Here is a 19835-nt window from a genome sequence, read left to right on the forward strand (position 1 = left end):
GTATAATTCGATTATGAATTGTCGACGGACGGACGCCGGACGCTACGATATGACGTCAGCTTACCTTGGTGTTGGTTTTTGAGCTAAAAATGAAACATATGTTCACAAGACGTTTTATAATGACGGGCACTCCCAGTGCCTCTGACTATCTGATACAGATGTTTGGTCATCTGCGGTGGACATCCCATCTAGATTGTCTATCTGTTTGCCCTACCACGTCAAACATTTTAATACGATCTTTCAAGCGTTCCGTGGGAAAGGTGAGAATTCCGTTATACAGGAAACAATTAAATATATCGATATTTAAACAGCTAATTAACCGAATCCACTAATCAAATCGGTCGGCGAGCTGCGGTAGCGTAGGGGTCCTATTTGTTGACGTGTGGGGCTGTCATACGCCTCTGATCAGCTGAGATCAGTCCAGATATACACTTGTCCCTTTGTCCTCCGCCAGGGTATCTCTAGATCTCCTAACTAAGACAAAACGTGTTAACTTGGAACCCGGACAAGGATCTGAATCCAGCCATGACGGGACTGTCAGTGTGTCTGTATAGCACGCAGTCACGTGACACGAGCAATTGTCTTTATTGTGATTGTTAGCGACTTTTGAGACTGCACGCCAATCGATGCTGATGTGATGATACCACTTAGCCAAGTATGATGACATGGCAGTAAAGGCGATAGAACTGGGGGGCTGCTTAAAGGGACAGGGATGTTCATAGCTCCATGTTAGGGATGTTCATAGCCCCAAGATAGGGATGCTACATAGTCCCAAGATAGGGATGTTCATAGCCCCGTGATAGGGATGTTCATAGGCCAATGTTAGGGATGTTCATAGCTCCATGTTAGGGATGTTCATAGCCCAATGTTAGGGATGTTCATAGCTCCATGTTAGGGATGTTCATAGCTCCATGTTAGGGATGTTCATAGCCCCAAGATAGGGATGCTACTAGCCCCAAGATAGGGATGTTCATAGCCCCATGTTAGGGATGTTCATAGCTCCATGTTAGGGATGTTCATAGCCCCAAGATAGGGATGCTACTAGCCCCAAGATAGGGATGTTCATAGCCCCATGTTAGGGATGTTCATAGCCCCAAGATAGGGATGCTACTAGCCTCAAGATAGGATGCTACTAGCCCCAAGATAGGATGATCATAGGCCCATGATAGGGATGCTCATAGCCCCATTATAGCAATGTTCATAGCCTCATGTTAGGGGTGTTCATAGCCGCCAGATAGGGATGTTCATTGTCCCCCCAAGATAGGGATGTTCATATTCCTAAGATAGGGATTTTCATAGCCCCCAAGATAGAATGGATTCATAGACCCAAGATAGGGATGACGTATCATAGTCCAATGATAGGGATGTTCGTAGCCCCAAGATAGGGTGTTCATAGTCCCAAGATAGGGATGTTCGTAGCCCCAAGATAGGGTGTTCATAGTCCCAAGATAGGGATGTTCGTAGCCCCAAGATAGGGTGTTCATAGCCCCAAGATAGGGATGTTCGTCATAGCCCCAAGATAGGGTGTTCATAGCCCCAAGATAGGGTGTTCATAGCCCCAAGATAGGGATGTTCATAGTCCCAAGATAGGGATGTTCATAGCCCCAAGATAGGGTGTTCATAGCCCCAAGATAGGGATGTTTCATGTTCATAGTCCCAAGATAGGGTGTTCGTAGCTCCAAGATAGGGTGTTCATAGTCCCAAGATAGGGATGTTCATAATCCAAGATAGGGATGTTCATAGCACCATGTGTGGGATGATCATACAATAGTTCATCCCAAGATAGGGATGTTCGAGCCCCAAGATAGGGTGTTCATAGTCCCAAGATAGGGATGTTCATTTTCCTAAGATAGGGTGTTCATAGTCCCCAGATAGTGATTTTCATAGCTCCCAAGATAGTGATGCTCATTGTCCCAGATAGGATAGTATAGCCCCAGATAGGGTGTTCATAGCCCAAGATAGGGATGTTCATAGTCCCAAGATAGGGATGTTCGTAGCCAAGATAGGGTGTTCATAGTCCCCAAGATAGGGATGTTCATAGTTCCAAGATAGGGGATATCCCATAGGATGTCATAGCCCAAGATAGGGATGTTCATAGTCCCAAGATAGGGATGTTAATGAGCACCATAGCATAACCAAGTTAGGGATGTTCATAGCCCCAAGATAGGGATTTTCATAAGATAGGGATGTTCTTAGCCCAAAGATAGGGTGTTCATAGTCCCAAGATAGGGATGTTCATAGCCCCATGTTAGGGATGATCATAGCAACAAGATAGGGTGTTCATAGCCCCAAGATCGGGATGTTCATAGTCCCAAGATAGGGATGTTCATAGCTCCAAGATAGGGTGTTCATAGTCCCAAGATAGGGATGTTCATAGTCCCAAGATAGGGATGTTCATAGCCCCATGTTAAGGATGATCATAGCAACAAGATAGGGTGTTCATAGCCCCAAGATAGGGTGTTCATAGCCCCAAGATAGGGTGTTCATAGTCCCAAGATAGGGATGTTCATAGCCTCCTCAAGATAGGGTGTTCATAGCCCCAAGATAGAGTGTTCAATATTCCCAAGATAGGGATGTTCATAGTCCCAAGTTTAGGGATGTTCATAGCCCCAAGATAGGATGTTCAATAGTCCCAAGATAGGGATGTTCATAGCCCAAGATAGGGATGTTCATAGCCCCAAGATAGGGTGTTCCTAGTAGCCCCAAGATAGGATTGTTCATAGTCCCAAGATAGGGATGTTCATAGTCCCAAGATAGGGATGTTTCATAGCCCAAGATAGGGTGTTCATAGCCCCAAGATAGGGATGTTCATATTCCCAAGATAGGGATGTTCATAGCCCAAGTTAGGGATGTTCATAGCCCCAAGATAGGGTGTTCATAGCCCAAGATCGGGATGTTCATAGTCCCCAAGATAGGGATGTTCATAGCTCCAAGAATAGGGATGGATCAATAACAAGCAAAGATAGGGTGTCATAGCCCCAAGATAGGGATGTTCATATTCCTAAGGATAGGGATGTTCATAGCACCCATGTTAGGGTATCATAACAACAAGATAGGGTGTTCATAGCCCCAAGATAGAGATTTCAAAGTCCCAAAGATAGGGTGTTCATAGCCCAAAGATAGGGATGTTCATTAGTCCCCAAGATAGGGATATTTTCATGTCGCCCAAGATAGGGATGTTCATATTCCTAAGATAGGATGTTCATAGCACCATGATTAGGGATGATCATAACAACCAAGATAGGGTGTTCATAGCCCCAGATAGAATAAGGATGTTTCATAGTCCTAAGATTAGGGATTGTTCATAGCCCAAGTTAGGGATGATCATAGCAACAAGATAGGGTGTTCATAGCCCCAAGATAGGGATGTTCATAACCCCAAGATAGGGATGTTCGTAGCCCAAAGATAGGGATGTTCATAGCCCCAAGATAGGGATGTTCATAATCCCCAAGATAGGGATGTTCATAGCCCCAAGATAGGGATGTTCATAGCCCATAAGATAGGGTGTTCATAGCCCCAAGATAGGGATGTTCATAGCCCAAGATAGGGTGTTCATAGTCCCAAATAAGTCCCAAGATAGGGATGTTCAAAGCCCCAGGGAGTTCATATAGGGATGTTCGATAGCCCCAAGATAGGGTGTTCATAGTCCCAAGATAGGGTGTTCATAGTCCCAAGATAGGGATGTTCATAGTCCCAAGATAGGGATGTTCATAGCCCCAAGATAGGGATGTTCATAGCCCCAAGATAGGGTGTTCATAGCCCCATGTTAAGGATGATCATAGCAACAAGATAGGGTGTTCATAGCCCCAAGATAGGGTGTTCATGGCCCCAAGATAGGGTTTCATAGTCCCAAGATAGGGATGTTCGTAGCCCCAAGATAGGGTGTTCATAGCCCCAAGATTGAGATGTTCATAGTCCCAAGATAGGGATGTTCATAGTCCCAAGATAGGGATGTTCATAGCCCCAAAGATAGGGGTGTTCATAGCCCCAAGATAGGGATGTTCATGTCCCAAGATAGGGATGTTCATAGCCCCAAAGATACAAGATGTTCATAGCCCCAAGATAGGGATGTTCATATTCCCATGTTCATAGCCCCATGTTAGGGATGATCATAGCAACAAGATAGGGTGTTCATAGCCCCAAGATAGGGATGTTCATAGTCCCAAGATAGGGTGTTCATAGCCCCAAGATAGGGATGTTCATAGCCCCCCAAGATAGGGTGTATTTCATAGTTCCCAAGATAGGGATGTTCATAGCCCCATGTTAGGGATGTTCATAGCCAACAAGATAGGGTGTTCATAGCCCCAAGATAGGATGTTCATAGCCCCAAGATAGGGTGTTCATAGCCCCAAGATAGGGATGTTCATAGCCCCAAGATAGGGATGTTCATAGCCCAAGATAGGGTGTCACATCATAGCCCCCCAAGATAGGGGTGTTCATAGCCCCAAGATAGGGATGTTCATAGTCCCAAGATAGGGATGTTCATAGCCCAAGATAGGGATTGTTCATAGCCCCAAGATAGGGTGTTCATAGCCCCAAGATAGGATGTTCATAGCCCAAGATAGGGTGTTCATAGCCCCAAGATAGGGATGTTTCATAGTCCCAAGATAGGGATGTTCATAGCTCCCAAGATAGGGTGTTCATAGCCCCAAGATAGGGATGTTCATAGCCCCAAGATAGGGATGTTCATAGTCCCAAGATAGGGTGTTCATAGCCCCAAGATAGGGATGTTCATAGCCCAAGATAGGATGTCATGCCCCAGATAGGGTGTTCATAGCCCCAAGATAGGGTGTTCGTAGCCCCAAGATAGGGTGTTCATAGTCCCAAGATAGTGATGTTCATAGCCCCATGTTAGGGATGATCATAGCCCCAAGATAGGGTGTTCATAGCCCCAATATAGGGATGTTCATAGCCCCAAGATAGGGATGTTCATAGCCCCAAGATAGGGTGTTCATAGCCCCAAGATAGGGTGTTCATAGCCCAAGATAGGGATGTTCATAGCCCCAAGATAGGGTGTTCATAGCCCCAAGATAGGGATGTTCATAGTCCCAAGATAGGGATGTTCATAGCCCCAAGATAGGGTGTTCATAGTCCCAAGATAGGGATGTTCATAGCCCCAAGATAGGGTGTTCATAGCCCAAAGATAGGGATGTTCATAGTCCCAAGATAGGGATGTTCATAGCCCCAAGATAGGGATGTTCATAGCCCCAAGATAGGGTGTTCATAGCCCCAAGAAGGGATGTTCATAGCCCCATGATAGGGTGTTCATAGTCCCAAGATAGGGTGTTCATAAGCCCCAAGATAAGGGATGTTCATAGTCCCAAGATAGGGGTGTTCATAGTCCCAAGATAGGGATGTTCATAGTCCCAAGATAGGGTGTTCATATCCCCAAGATAGGGATGTTCATAGTCCCATGATAGGGATGTTCATAGCCCAAGATAGGGTGTTCATAGCCCCAAGATCGGGATGTTCATAGTCCCAAGATAGGGATGTTCATAGCCCCAAGATAGGGTGTTCATAGCCCAAGATAGGGATGTTCATAGTCCCAAGATAGGGATTCATAGCCCAAGATAGGAATGTTCATAGTCCCAAGATAGGGTGTTCATAGCCCCAAGATAGGGAATGTTCATAGCCCCAAGATAGGAGTGTTCATAGCCCCAAGATAGGGTGTTCATACCCCAAGATAGGTGTTCATAGCCCAAATAGGAATGTTCATAGCCCCAAGATAGAGTGTTCATAGTCCCAAGATAGGGATGATCATAGCAACAAGATAGGGTGTTCATAGCCCCAAGATAGGGTGTTCATGGCCCCAAGATAGGGTTTCATAGTCCCAAGATAGGGATGTTCGTAGCCCCAAGATAGGGTGTTCATAGCCCCAAGATTGAGATGTTCATAGTCCCAAGATAGGAGTGTTCATAGCCCAAAGATAGGGATGATCATAGCTCCATGATAGGGTGTTCATAGCCCCAAGATAGGGATGGTCATAGCTCCATGTCGGGGATGTTCATAGCCCCATGTTAGGGATATCCATAACCCCATGATAGGAATGTTCATTACCCCATGTTAGGGATATGGATGTTCATTGCCTTAACATAGGGTGTTCATAGTCCCAAGATAGGGATGTTCATATTCCTAAGATAGGGTGTTCATAGCCCCAAGATAGAGATTTTCATAGTCCCAAGATAGGGATGCTCATTGTCCCAAGATAGGGATGTTCGTAGCCCCAAGATAGGGTGTTCATAGCCCCAAGATAGGGTGTTCATAGTCCCAAGATAGGGATGTTCATAGCCCCATGTTAGGGATGTTCATAGCCCCATGTTAGGGATGTTCATAGCCCCATGTTAGGGATATCCATAACCCCATGATATGGACGTTCATAGCCCCATGTTAGGGATGTTCATGGCCCAATGTTATGGATGATCATAGTCCTATGTTAAGTATGCTCATAGCTAGGTTTGGATACTGTTAATGGCAAACGGTATGATGCCATACTGGCATCAAGGAAACGATACCAGTATTTTAATGATATACACTGATTGTCCAATATAATACATATTTTATTTACTTCAATATTGTTATTACATGTATATAAGAAATACACAAGTTGTTGTGAAAACAATGTTTTTTTCATTATAAAACAAAACTGTAAGGCTATCAAAGATAATGTTCTTACACACATTGTTGGTCGCCTTCATTTCCTTAGAAAATCATGTTTTTTGTGGGGTTTTTTCATATACCGATAAAGAGTATTTGAGCAAGTGAGCTAAAAACTGGCAGGCAAAGAACTTGCTTGTTGCTTAGGCACAATTTTTTTTTTTTCTGTTTTGGGTTACCTGACCGACCCTAATTTTTTTACCATGACCCTAATTCCCGACTTACCGACCCTATTTTTTTGCCAATGTAACCCTAAATAGACATTTTTTTTTCATTGTAGGATGCTCAGAGCTCAAACACAGATACAGGAAAACTATCTGAAAATGTGGAGGCTGAAGAGACTGTGTAATATTATTACTGTAAGATGATGAAATCAGGACTAATTTGGTCTATTGACTAGGTTTTGATAAATACAACTGTGACGTGATCCCAGAGAATTCTCAATATGTTTAAGATGCATCTAAGAAAGACAATAATTAACACAGTTTTCTAAATGCCATTTTATTACAAGAAATAATATTTTGTTTGCATTAATATTATAAAAGTATATTCTGGATTTGTAACGCATAATTTACGCAATAGTATGATTTATCTTCCAACACTGTTTCATTTAAAAAATGGCAAAAGCTTGATTGGATATCAGAATTTTGGCAATCAAAAATCTGTAAACCAATATAAAACTCACTTCATTAAGAATAGGTGGCTTTGAGATTCATTCTTGAATTCTCTATTTTCAAATTATAAGAAAATCTTATGACAAAAGCAGCTGCATATTCTAATTCTAATTTGAAGCATTAATGTGAATCCCCTGCTTACACCTTACAACATATAGAGTGAATCTTACTTGTGTAACATCAAACATATCTACCTAGCATGTACTCTAACGGTTCATATACAATATGGTACCTGTCAGTCATACAGTATACACATCATAGAGACTGATCATTGGTTGTTGTAGGTCACATGACATTTACATATTCATTAGTCATGTGATCACATGATGTCCAGTACACAACAGGGAGATTCCATTAAGACATGTAAATATATAACAAAAGCAGTAAGGAAATATTCATGCATTAAATAAGAGAATAAAAATACATCAACTTTTGTTTCTTGCTTCTCCAAAATCACAAACAAGAGCAAAAATAGATTTGTTTACATGTTATTGATAAGATGGGATCTCTGGAATTAGGTCTAACGAGGATCTATACACACAACAAACCTGATTAGGTTTCTGGTTACCTGATCACATTGTAACTTGCATTAAGAACATGTTTACACAAAGACAAATAAGCAAAAAAAATCTTAATTTAAATTAACTTAAAGGAATTTCTTCTTCACATCAATAAATCCTTTTTGCTAATGCATATACATGTATTTACGTTATAATATGAAACTATGGTAAAAATAAAATCAAAGGTTAACAAATTAAAACAATGGAATTTTATGTAAAAACAATATAACAGGACAATAAATGAGAGATTTTACAAATATGTATGTATTATAGGCCATTAACTACGCAACTACTCATTATATAAAATGGTCCATTCTCACATATAAAGGTCAGGGGTAGTAACTCTATGTAAGGGACACTACCCATCACTATGCAACCAAGGTCAGGGGGAGTAACTCTATGTAAGGGAGGCCACCCATCACTACACAACCAATGTCGGGGGAGTAACTCCATGAAAGGGTGACCACCAATCACTTCACAACCAAGGTCAGGGGAAGTAACTCTATACATGGACCACAGCCCACCATTTTTGACAACCATGGTTGGAGGGGAGCGGACACCTTGGTTAGGGAGTGAGATATCTCACCACTGCTCTCCTGATGTTCCTGAGAGATAACACAAAACCCTCATCATTTACCTTTATAAAAACAACAGCTAAATTCAAATTATTGCAAAACAAAATATGCTTCTTATATCATACTAAAAAAACCTGAAAATTGCCCAACTGTACTGGGATATCAAGCTTTAGAATAAATATATGTTTACAAAATCACTAGACTTCATTTAAAATGCAGACATTAGGATATGATTCATTTTCATATTACTTTCATACAAAAAACTTTAAAAAGTTGCAGTAAATTCCCTGTGCCAAAAATAGACTAAAAGCTGTGATAAACTAGGAGCACAACGTAATGAAGAATGAATTACTCCTATTAAACGTGAAATCTATACAAAGATGTATTTCCTATTTTACTTATTTCTGGCTGAATCTTTTAACTTGGCAATGATGTTTTATCAGTTATATTGAATTAAAGATGGTAGTGACTTTGAGCAATATATACTTAAGTAACCACAACCCAAGCGTAAAGGTATTGCTCTTGTAAAACAATTCTAAAATAAACACCTATGCTCTGTTCTATAATTTTACTTTTTTAATGAAGATCAAGGTTTAATGAGCTTGTCAATTAAAAGATAATTATCTACAAGATAAAACTGTTAACATACACACCATTCTTCTTTCATACATAGTAAAACCCATAAGCATTTTTAATTTTTGACACACATATTGACAAACAAATGCATATATAATCAACTAAAAAGCTTAATTGCATAAACGTGTTTGAATATGAATGCCATCATTTACCAGCATTTAGATAACTTTATATAGGTAGTATAAGTGATAAATAAAAACATGATCTGGAATCAAAGGATATTGACTGCCATCTACACTAACAAATGTTTCTGTTGTTCTCAGGGCTCAGACAAGTATTCTATATTCTAAGGTCATTCTTTTGTAATCTGACCAGTATTCCCAGAACAGAATATTTAGGATGGATAGTCTAAAACAAAATACTGAAATCAGAGGACCGAATCCCTACAGTCTGTGATGGTTACAGTTGACAGAGGACCAAATCCCTACAGTATGTGATGGTTACAGTTGACAGAGGACCGAATCCCTACAGTATGTGATGGTTACAGTTGACAGAGGACCGAATCCCTACAGTCTGTGATGGTTACAGTTGACAGAGGACCGAATCCCTACAGTATGTGATGGTTACAGTTGACAGAGGACTGAATACCTACAGTCTGTGATGGTTACAGTTGACAGAGGACCGTCAAAGGACCGTTAAAACACATAGCCTTATAACCACTCCGTTCAATAGAGGATCTGACAATATCCCATAAGGGGTCACGTCCAGATGACCTTTATACCACGTGTACTTCGGAGCAAATGCAGTTTCTACACCTTACAACATCAATTGAAAAAGTCTTTTCGCCCCAGTATACATATGCAATTAGCTTTGTTGTTCACTCCGGGCGAGATGACTACATATATGAAAATAATTTGGACAGCTTTTTCAAACTATTTCGTCCCCAGTCAAGATTCTGGCAGTGCCAATTTGATTGGCCATTTCAAAAGGTCATCTTGACGTGACCCCTAATGGGATGTTCTCAGATCCTCTTATCAAACGTAGTGATAATAAGGATCTGTATTTTAATCAGACTATGATGGTTACAGTTAAATCATACTAAACTATAATATATATGGCACCTTACACTTGGATCATGATCGCTGTAGGAATCCAGTTTGAATACTGAAAACAAACTATTTCCATGGCAACTCATCAACTTTCTGTTTTCACAGTAATATTTAATTTTGTGATTTACATATAGAAGTTTCAATGTTTCTATTATTGAATACTTTTTTGTCACCCACTCTACATATAAAATTTAATCTAAACACCAAAAAAGTTGGTGTACAGAACATTTATACAGTGTGTGTATTGGAATGTATGTGAGGATGAGACGAGAACTAGAAGTTGGACACCTCGGTGTAGGCGGTCAGATCCTGAGGGCCGATGTTAGACATAATCTCTTTATAAAGTCTGTGTTTACTGATGAAGAGAACCATGCTGGATAGAGTGCCCCGAGCCTTGGCCAATTCACTGATATCTTGTCGGTGTTTAACGTAGGTGATCTTCTCATCCAGAACCTGCAACAGATCAAGTTCAGTGGTTACAGTATAAATTGTCAAAGCCAGAACCAACAACAGATCAAGTTCAGTGGTTACAGTATAAATTGTCAAAGCCAGAACCAACAACAGATCAAGTTCAGTGGTACAGTATAAATTGTCAAAGCCAGAACCAACAACAGATCAAGTTCAGTGGTTACAGTATAAATTGTCAAAGCCAGAACCAACAACAGATCAAGTTCAGTGGTTACAGTATAAATTGTCAAAGCCAGAACCTACAACAGATCAAGTTCAGTGGTTACAGTATAAATTGTCAAAGCCAGAACCAACAACAGATCAAGTTCAGTGGTTACAGTATAAATTGTCAAAGTCAGAACCTACAACAGATCAAGTTCAGTGGTACAGTATAAATTGTCAAAGCCAGAACCAACAACAGATCAAGTTCAGTGGTACAGTATAAATTGTCAAAGCCAGAACCAACAACAGATCAAGTTCAGTGGTACAGTATAAATTGTCAAAGTCAGAACCTACAACAGATCAAGTTCAGTGGTACAGTATAAATTGTCAAAGCCAGAACCAACAACAGATCAAGTTCAGTGGTTACAGTATAAATTGTCAAAGCCAGAACCTACAACAGATCAAGTTCAGTGGTTACAGTATAAATTGTCAAAGCCAGAACCTACAACAGATCAAGTTCAGTGGTACAGTATAAATTGTCAAAGCCAGAACCAACAACAGATCAAGTTCAGTGGTTACAGTATAAATTGTCAAAGCCAGAACCTACAACAGATCAAGTTCAGTGGTACAGTATAAATTGTCAAAGCCAGAACCTACAACAGATCAAGTTCAGTGGTTACAGTATAAATTGTCAAAGCCAGAACCTACAACAGATCAAGTTCAGTGGTTACAGTATAAATTGTCAAAGCCAGAACCTACAACAGATCAAGTTCAGTGGTTACAGTATAAATTATCAAAGCCAGAACCTACAACAGATCATGTTCAGTGGTTATAATATAAATTTTCAAAGCCAGAACCTACAACAGATCAAGTTCAGTGGTTACAGTATAAATTGTCAAAGTCAGAACCTACAACAGATCAAGTTCAGTGGTTACAGTATAAATTGTCAAAGTCAGAACCAACAACAGATCAAGTTCAGTGGTTACAGTATAAATTGTCAAAGCCAGAACCTACAACAGATCAAGTTCAGTGGTTACAGTATAAATTGTCAAAGCCAGAACCTACAACAGATCAAGTTCAGTGGTTACAGTATAAATTGTCAAAGTCAGAACCTACAACAGATCAAGTTCAGTGGTTATAGTATAAATTGTCAAAGCCAGAACCTACAACAGATCAAGTTCAGAGGTTACAGTATAAATTGTCAAAGCCAGAACCTACAACAGATCATGTTCAGTGGTTACAGCATAAATTGTCAAAGTCAGAACCTACAACAGATCAAGTTCAGTGGTTACAGTATAAATTGTCAAAGCCAGAACCTACAACAGATCAAGTTCAGTGGTTACAGCATAAATTGTCAAAGTCAGAACCTACAACAGATCAAGTTCAGTGGTTACAGTATAAATTGTCAAAGCCAGAACCTACAACAGATCAAGTTCAGTGGTTACAGTATAAATTGTCAAAGCCAGAACCTACAACAGATCAAGTTCAGTGGTTACAGTATAAATTGTCAAAGCCAGAACCTACAACAGATCAAGTTCAGTGGTTACAGTATAAATTGTCAAAGCCAGAACCTACAACAGATCAAGTTCAGTGGTTACAGTATAAATTGTCAAAGCCAGAACCTACTACAGATCGAGTTCAGAGGTTACAGTATAAATTGTCAAAGTCAGAACCTACAACAGATCAAGTTCAGTGGTTACAGTATAAATTGTCAAAGTCAGAACCTACAACAGATCAAGTTCAGAGGTTACAGTATAAATTGTCAAAGTCAGAACCAACATTAGATCAAGTTCAGTGGTTATAGTATAAATTGTCAAAGCCAGAACCAACAACAGATCAAGTTCAGTGGTTTAGTATAAATTGTCAAAGCCAGAACCTACAACAGATCAAGTTCAGTGGTTATAGTATAAATTGTCAAAGTCAGAACCTACAACAGATCAAGTTCAGTGGTTACAGTATAAATTGTCAAAGTCAGAACCTACAACAGATCAAGTTCAGTGGTTACAGTATAAATTGTCAAAGCCAGAACCTACAACAGATCAAGTTCAGTGGTTTAGTATAAATTGTCAAAGCCAGAACCTACAACAGATCAAGTTCAGTGGTTTAGTATAAATTGTCAAAGCCAGAACCTACAACAGATCAAGTTCAGTGGTTACAGTATAAATTGTCAAAGTCAGAACCTACAACAGATCAAGTTCAGTGGTTACAGTATAAATTGTCAAAGTCAGAACCTACAACAGATCAAGTTCAGTGGTTACAGTATAAATTGTCAAAGTCAGAACCTACAACAGATCAAGTTCAGAGGTTACTGTATAAATTATCAAAGCCAGAACCTACAACAGATCAAGTTCAGTGGTTACAGTATAAATTGTCAAAGTCAGAACCTACAACAGATCAAGTTCAGAGGTTACAGCATAAATTGTCAAAGTCAGAACCTACAACAGATCAAGTTCAGTGGTTACAGTATAAATTGTCAAAGTCAGAACCTACAACAGATCAAGTTCAGAGGTTACAGTATAAATTGTCAAAGCCAGAACCTACAACAGATCAAGTTCAGTGGTTACAGTATAAATTGTCAAAGCCAGAACCTACAACAGATCAAGTTCAGTGGTTACAGTATAAATTGTCAAAGCCAGAACCTACAACAGATCAAGTTCAGAGGTTACTGTATAAATTATCAAAGCCAGAACCTACAACAGATCAAGTTCAGTGGTTACAGTATAAATTGTCAAAGTCAGAACCTACAACAGATCAAGTTCAGTGGTTACAGTATAAATTGTCAAAGTCAGAACCTACAACAGATCAAGTTCAGTGGTTACAGTATAAATTGTCAAAGTCAGAACCTACAACAGATCAAGTTCAGTGGTTACAGTATAAATTGTCAAAGTCAGAACCTACAACAGATCAAGTTCAGTGGTTACAGTATAAATTATCAAAGCCAGAACCTACAACAGATCAAGTTCAGTGGTTACAGTATAAATTGTCAAAGTCAGAACCTACAACAGATCAAGTTCAGTGGTTACAGTATAAATTGTCAAAGTCAGAACCTACAACAGATCAAGTTCAGTGGTTACAGTATAAATTGTCAAAGCCAGAACCTACAACAGATCAAGTTCAGTGGTTACAGTATAAATTGTCAAAGCCAGAACCTACAACAGATCAAGTTCAGTGGTTACAGTATAAATTGTCAAAGCCAGAACCTACAACAGATCAAGTTCAGAAGTTACAGTATAAATTGTCAAAGTCAGAACCTACAACAGATCAAGTTCAGTGGTTACAGTATAAATTGTCAAAGTCAGAACCTACAACAGATCAAGTTCAGTGGTTACAGTATAAATTGTCAAAGTCAGAACCTACAACAGATCAAGTTCAGAGGTTACTGTATAAATTGTCAAAGCCAGAACCTACAACAGATCAAGTTCAGTGGTTACAGTATAAATTGTCAAAGTCAGAACCTACAACAGATCGAGTTCAGAGGTTACAGCATAAATTGTCAAAGTCAGAACCTACAACAGATCAAGTTCAGTGGTTACAGTATAAATTGTCAAAGTCAGAACCTACAACAGATCAAGTTCAGTGGTTACAGTATAAATTGTCAAAGCCAGAACCTACAACAGATCAAGTTCAGTGGTTACAGTATAAATTGTCAAAGCCAGAACCTACAACAGATCATGTTCAGTGGTTTAGTATAAATTGTCAAAGCCAGAACCTACAACAGATCAAGTTCAGAAGTTACAGTATAAATTGTCAAAGTCAGAACCTACAACAGATCATGTTCAGTGGTTTAGTATAAATTGTCAAAGCCAGAACCTACAACAGATCAAGTTCAGAAGTTACAGTATAAATTGTCAAAGCCAGAACCTACTACAGATCGAGTTCAGTGGTTACAGTATAAATTGTCAAAGTCAGAACCTACAACAGATCAAGTTCAGTGGTTACAGTATAAATTGTCAAAGTCAGAACCTACAACAGATCAAGTTCAGTGGTTACAGTATAAATTGTCAAAGCCAGAACCAACAACAGATCAAGTTCAGTGGTTACAGTATAAATTATCAAAGCCAGAACCTACAACAGATCAAGTTCAGTGGTTACAGTATAAATTGTCAAAGCCAGAACCTACAACAGATCAAGTTCAGTGGTTACAGTATAAATTGTCAAAGTCAGAACCTACAACAGATCAAGTTCAGTGGTTACAGTATAAATTGTCAAAGTCAGAACCTACAACAGATCAAGTTCAGTGGTTACAGTATAAATTATCAAAGCCAGAACCTACAACAGATCAAGTTCAGTGGTTACAGTATAAATTGTCAAAGCCAGAACCTACAACAGATCAAGTTCAGTGGTTACAGTATAAATTGTCAAAGTCAGAACCTACAACAGATCAAGTTCAGTGGTTACAGTATAAATTATCAAAGCCAGAACCTACAACAGATCAAGTTCAGTGGTTACAGTATAAATTGTCAAAGCCAGAACCTACAACAGATCAAGTTCAGTGGTTACAGTATAAATAGTCATAGCTGGCACTTGTCTTGTTTGGATTTGTCTATTCTGACACAATTCATAGTAATTAAAACCTTTATAATCTGGAGACTTGTCTATACCGACCAAAGTTCCTGGTCCCTGTGTTATACGTTTTAGACAAGTTCCAAGTTGTAATTAAATAGCATTTATAAGTAAAGGTCAAGACTTGAGTAATTACAAATATTATGCTAAATACAAATATGTATCCCTGAAAAATATGACATATAAATAATCTGATAGAAAATAGAGAAAAGCTAATGCATTAGCTAGGTAGACCTACAAACACTGACATGGAAATTGTTAGTCTCTGTAGGTGGTACAACAGTCATGTAGGCATTTAACTGGTTAAACCAATTAACCTTGAAGTCACTTATGACTTTCGATAGTACTGGATAAGAGTAAGGTGATAATTGATGATGTTGCTAAGTGACACGCAGGCATTCCAACTGACATCAAACGGACGTGCATAGTGTAACAAAACTACAGACAGAAACATCAAATAGCAATCCAACAGTCAACAAGCATAGAATTCCTAGTCCACACTATCAGGCCGTTTTGTAACAAGAAATGGACTGACAGATGATAAATGGACAATTTATTTTGTAATAAGAAATGGACTGACAGATGATAGATGGACAATTTATTTGTTTGGTTAAAAGCAGAGCTTGAGGATAATTCAAATGTGTTAGGAGGTAAAACATTTTTTTTTATACTTTAATTGTATTATGCAATTTTTCCCTTCATCACATTCAGCTTTTTGATGGTACATGTATAAGAGCATCTTCAATACTCCAGGGGATCCGACCACTTAAGATCTCTACACCCCAGGACTATCTCATAGTAAAACTGATGGCAGCTTAGGGGAACAAATCTGAACCTTTCACAGGCCTGTAAAAGCCACACAGTCAACAGTATACCATTATACGGTTCTTTTGATGTACATCAAAGGACTAAATTATCTGTTCTGTTGCCTCCCGTTTTACTACGAGATAGTCCAGGGGTGTAGAGATTGTATGTGAATGGAACCCTTGGAGTATTCAAAATGGTATAAGAGATCTCTAACATGTGCGTATGCAATCATTGTTATAGTTGGTATAGGTCTTCTTACTGTTTCTTACTTTAGGCCATACAAAGTTAACTGGTAGTATCTCAGGCCTAACTGCATCATTTTTTTTTTAATTTTGCGTCCAGAAAAAGCAGGAAATTTCGAAATCTAATTTATCGATTTTTTTTGGGAAGAAGACCTGAGAAACTAATGATTTATATATGAATATCTTAATGATGTATGACTGATTGTAGAATTACAATAGAATGTCTGATTGAATTTCGTTGTTTTAACAACATGTATAGCATACTGCATGTGATTGGTCTCTAAATAGCTAGCTTAACCTCAAATCAAAAGGAAAGGTAGAATATAGCAACAAAATCAGCAAAAATATATATACAAACTGAAAAATGTGTATGGGACAAACTCATTAAGCAGACAAAGAAAAAAGCTGCATTCAAAGCTAAAACAAAAACAGTGAAAATCAAAATAATCATTCCCATTGAATATGCAAGTGAAAACCAACGACAAAACTGAAGAAAAAATAAATAGTAAAAACGACTGAAGAAAAAATAAATATTAGTAAAAACGACAAAACAAAACATGAAGAGTCTTTGTTTGAGCAGGTAATAAGTGTAGAACGGTGGAGATTAAACGGCATGGCCAGCATGCGGAGAATGTAGAGTACCTGGCCGTGGTCACGGTAGAGTGGACACCACATTTTTGTGATGTTTGACTTTTAACACTAACAGCACACTGTTGAGGACACTGCCACCCGCTTTGCTCATTTCCTTGAAGCTGATTTCGTGGTGTGGGACCTGGTCAAGTTTATCTTGTATCTCCTGGGGTCAAACCAATACACAGTCAATAGGACCACATGAGTTACTTCCCTTGATGTTGAATACCAGTATAGTAGCAAGGTATCGAGAATTCTTTTAAAAACATGTGCATCATCTTACTACATAGTTATTGTAAAGGAGGGGAGTAAGATATAAAGCACATGCACGTTTTTAAGAGTTCACAACTTGGCATAATATGTGACGAGGTGATCTTATTTTATCTAACACTGATTGATACCTGTCAATGTGATGGAGTTTCATAAGGCATTACAAAAGCAAATGTCTCATTCAAAATTTAGGCTCATTTAGAGAAGGAAATTGGTCAACCAGAAAGAAAAGGATTGAATCCAAATTCTGATAATTTTGTTGTGAAATAATTTCAGATGAGAATGGAGGTTATTATTAGCCCAGAAAGCCCCCAGAAGAAGCACCTGTTGTAACACCAACTAAAGCTCTGGTAATTTATAAGCAGTTAGAAACAAAAGATGTGAGAAATGGATATGTGCTGGTGCTGAAGTGTGACTGGTGTAGCTTAGCGGTGCTGAAGTGTGACTGGTGTAGCACATGATCAGTAGTGTAACAGTGCAGCACGACACATACAGCGTCCACATAATTGTCACACTCAATAATGGCTCAACATTTAAACACAGTTTTCTTAATTTGTTAATTTTAGAGAAATACAGTAAAGCTTCCTTACATGAGTGAGCTATATTTGCCCCCATATATCGCTACATTGAAAGTGTTTATTATACTAAATCTGTAATTTAAAATGATCATTATTGTGATGAACACAAATATTTTTGTTAGATTAGTTGTAAATTATGTCTTTACAACAATATTCAGCTCCCTTTTTTTCTGCCAAATCTGATTTTTAATTTTAAACATTGTCAGACTTTCAAATGCAAGATAAAATATTTTAGTACTTGTTTGTTTGAACCGAAAGATGTCTTGAAATATTAATTCAATATCAGGGTAATGTGATGGTAGTGATGTTACAATATCAGGGTAATGTGATGGTAGCTGTGATGTTACAATATCAGGGTAATGTGATGGTAGAGATGTTACAATATCAGGGTAATGTGATGGTAGAGATGTTACAATATCAGGGTAAGTGTGATGGTAGTGATGTTACAATATCAGGGTAATGTGATGGTAGTGATGTTACAATATCAGGGTAATGTGATGTGTAGCTGTGATGTTACAATATCAGGGTAATGTGATGGTAGAGATGTTACAATATCAGGGTAATGTGATGGTAGTGATGTTACAATATCAGGGTAATGTGATGGTAGCTGTGATGTTACAATATCAGGGTAATGTGATGGTAGTGATGTTACAATATCAGGGTAATGTGATGGTAGTGATGTTACAATATCAGGGTAATGTGATGGTAGTGATGTTACAATATCAGGGTAATGTGATGGTAGTGTGATGTTACAATATCAGGGTAATGTGATGGTAGAGATGTTACAATATCAGGGTAATGTGATGGTAGTGATGTTACAATATCAGGGTAATGTGATGGTAGCTGTGATGTTACAATATCAGGGTAATGTGATGGTGGCTGTGATGTTACAATATCAGGGTAATGTGATGGTAGTATGTGATGTTACAATATCAGGGTAATGTGATGGTAGTGATGTTACAATATCAGGGTAATGTGATGGTAGTGATGTTACAATATCAGGGTAATGTGATGGTAGTGATGTTACAATATCAGGGTAATGTGATGGTAGTGATGTTACAATATCAGGGTAATGTGATGGTAGAGATGTTACAATATCAGGGTAATGTGATGGTAGTGATGTTACAATATCAGGGTAATGTGATGGTAGTTGTGATGTTACAATATCAGGGTAATGTGATGGTAGTGATGTTACAATATCAGGGTAATGTGATGGTAGCTGTGATGTTACAATATCAGGGTAATGTGATGGTAGTGATGTTACAATATCAGGGTAATGTGATGGTAGAGATGTTACAATATCAGGGTAATGTGATGGTAGCTGTGATGTTACAATATCAGGGTAATGTGATGGTAGTGATGTTACAATATCAGGGTAATGTGATGGTAGTGATGTTACAATATCAGGGTAATGTGATGGTAGTGATGTTACAATATCAGGGTAATGTGATGGTAGTGATGTTACAATATCAGGGTAATGTGATGGTAGTGATGTTACAATATCAGGGTAATGTGATGGTAGTGATGTTACAATATCAGGGTAATGTGATGGTAGAGATGTTACAATATCAGGGTAATGTGATGGTAGTGATGTTACAATATCAGGGTAATGTGATGGTAGAGATGTTACAATATCAGGGTAATGTGATGGTTGTGATGTTACAATATCAGGGTAATGTGATGGTAGTGATGTTACAATATGAGGGTAATGTGATGGTAGAGATGTTACAATATCAGGGTAATGTGATGGTAGATGAGATGTTACAATATCAGGGTAATGTGATGGTAGAGATGTAATGTGATGGTAGTGATGTTACAATATCAGGGTAATGTGATGGTAGCTGTGATGTTACAATATCAGGGTAATGTGATGGTAGAGATGTTACAATATCAGGGTAATGTGATGGTAGCTGTGATGTTACAATATCAGGGTAATGTGATGGTAGTGATGTTACAATATCAGGGTAATGTGATGGTAGTGATGTTAC

General features: G+C 38.6%; 1 pseudogene; it reads right to left on the minus strand.

Moving 5' to 3' along the window:
* Nucleotides 1–6536: 6536 nt before the first annotated feature.
* Nucleotides 6537–19835, minus strand: part of LOC138321956 (N(G),N(G)-dimethylarginine dimethylaminohydrolase 1-like) — a 28441-nt pseudogene continuing 15142 nt past the window's right edge.

This window comes from Argopecten irradians, chromosome 4 (assembly GCF_041381155.1).
Source record: "Argopecten irradians isolate NY chromosome 4, Ai_NY, whole genome shotgun sequence".
Lineage (NCBI taxonomy): Eukaryota > Metazoa > Mollusca > Bivalvia > Pectinida > Pectinidae > Argopecten > Argopecten irradians.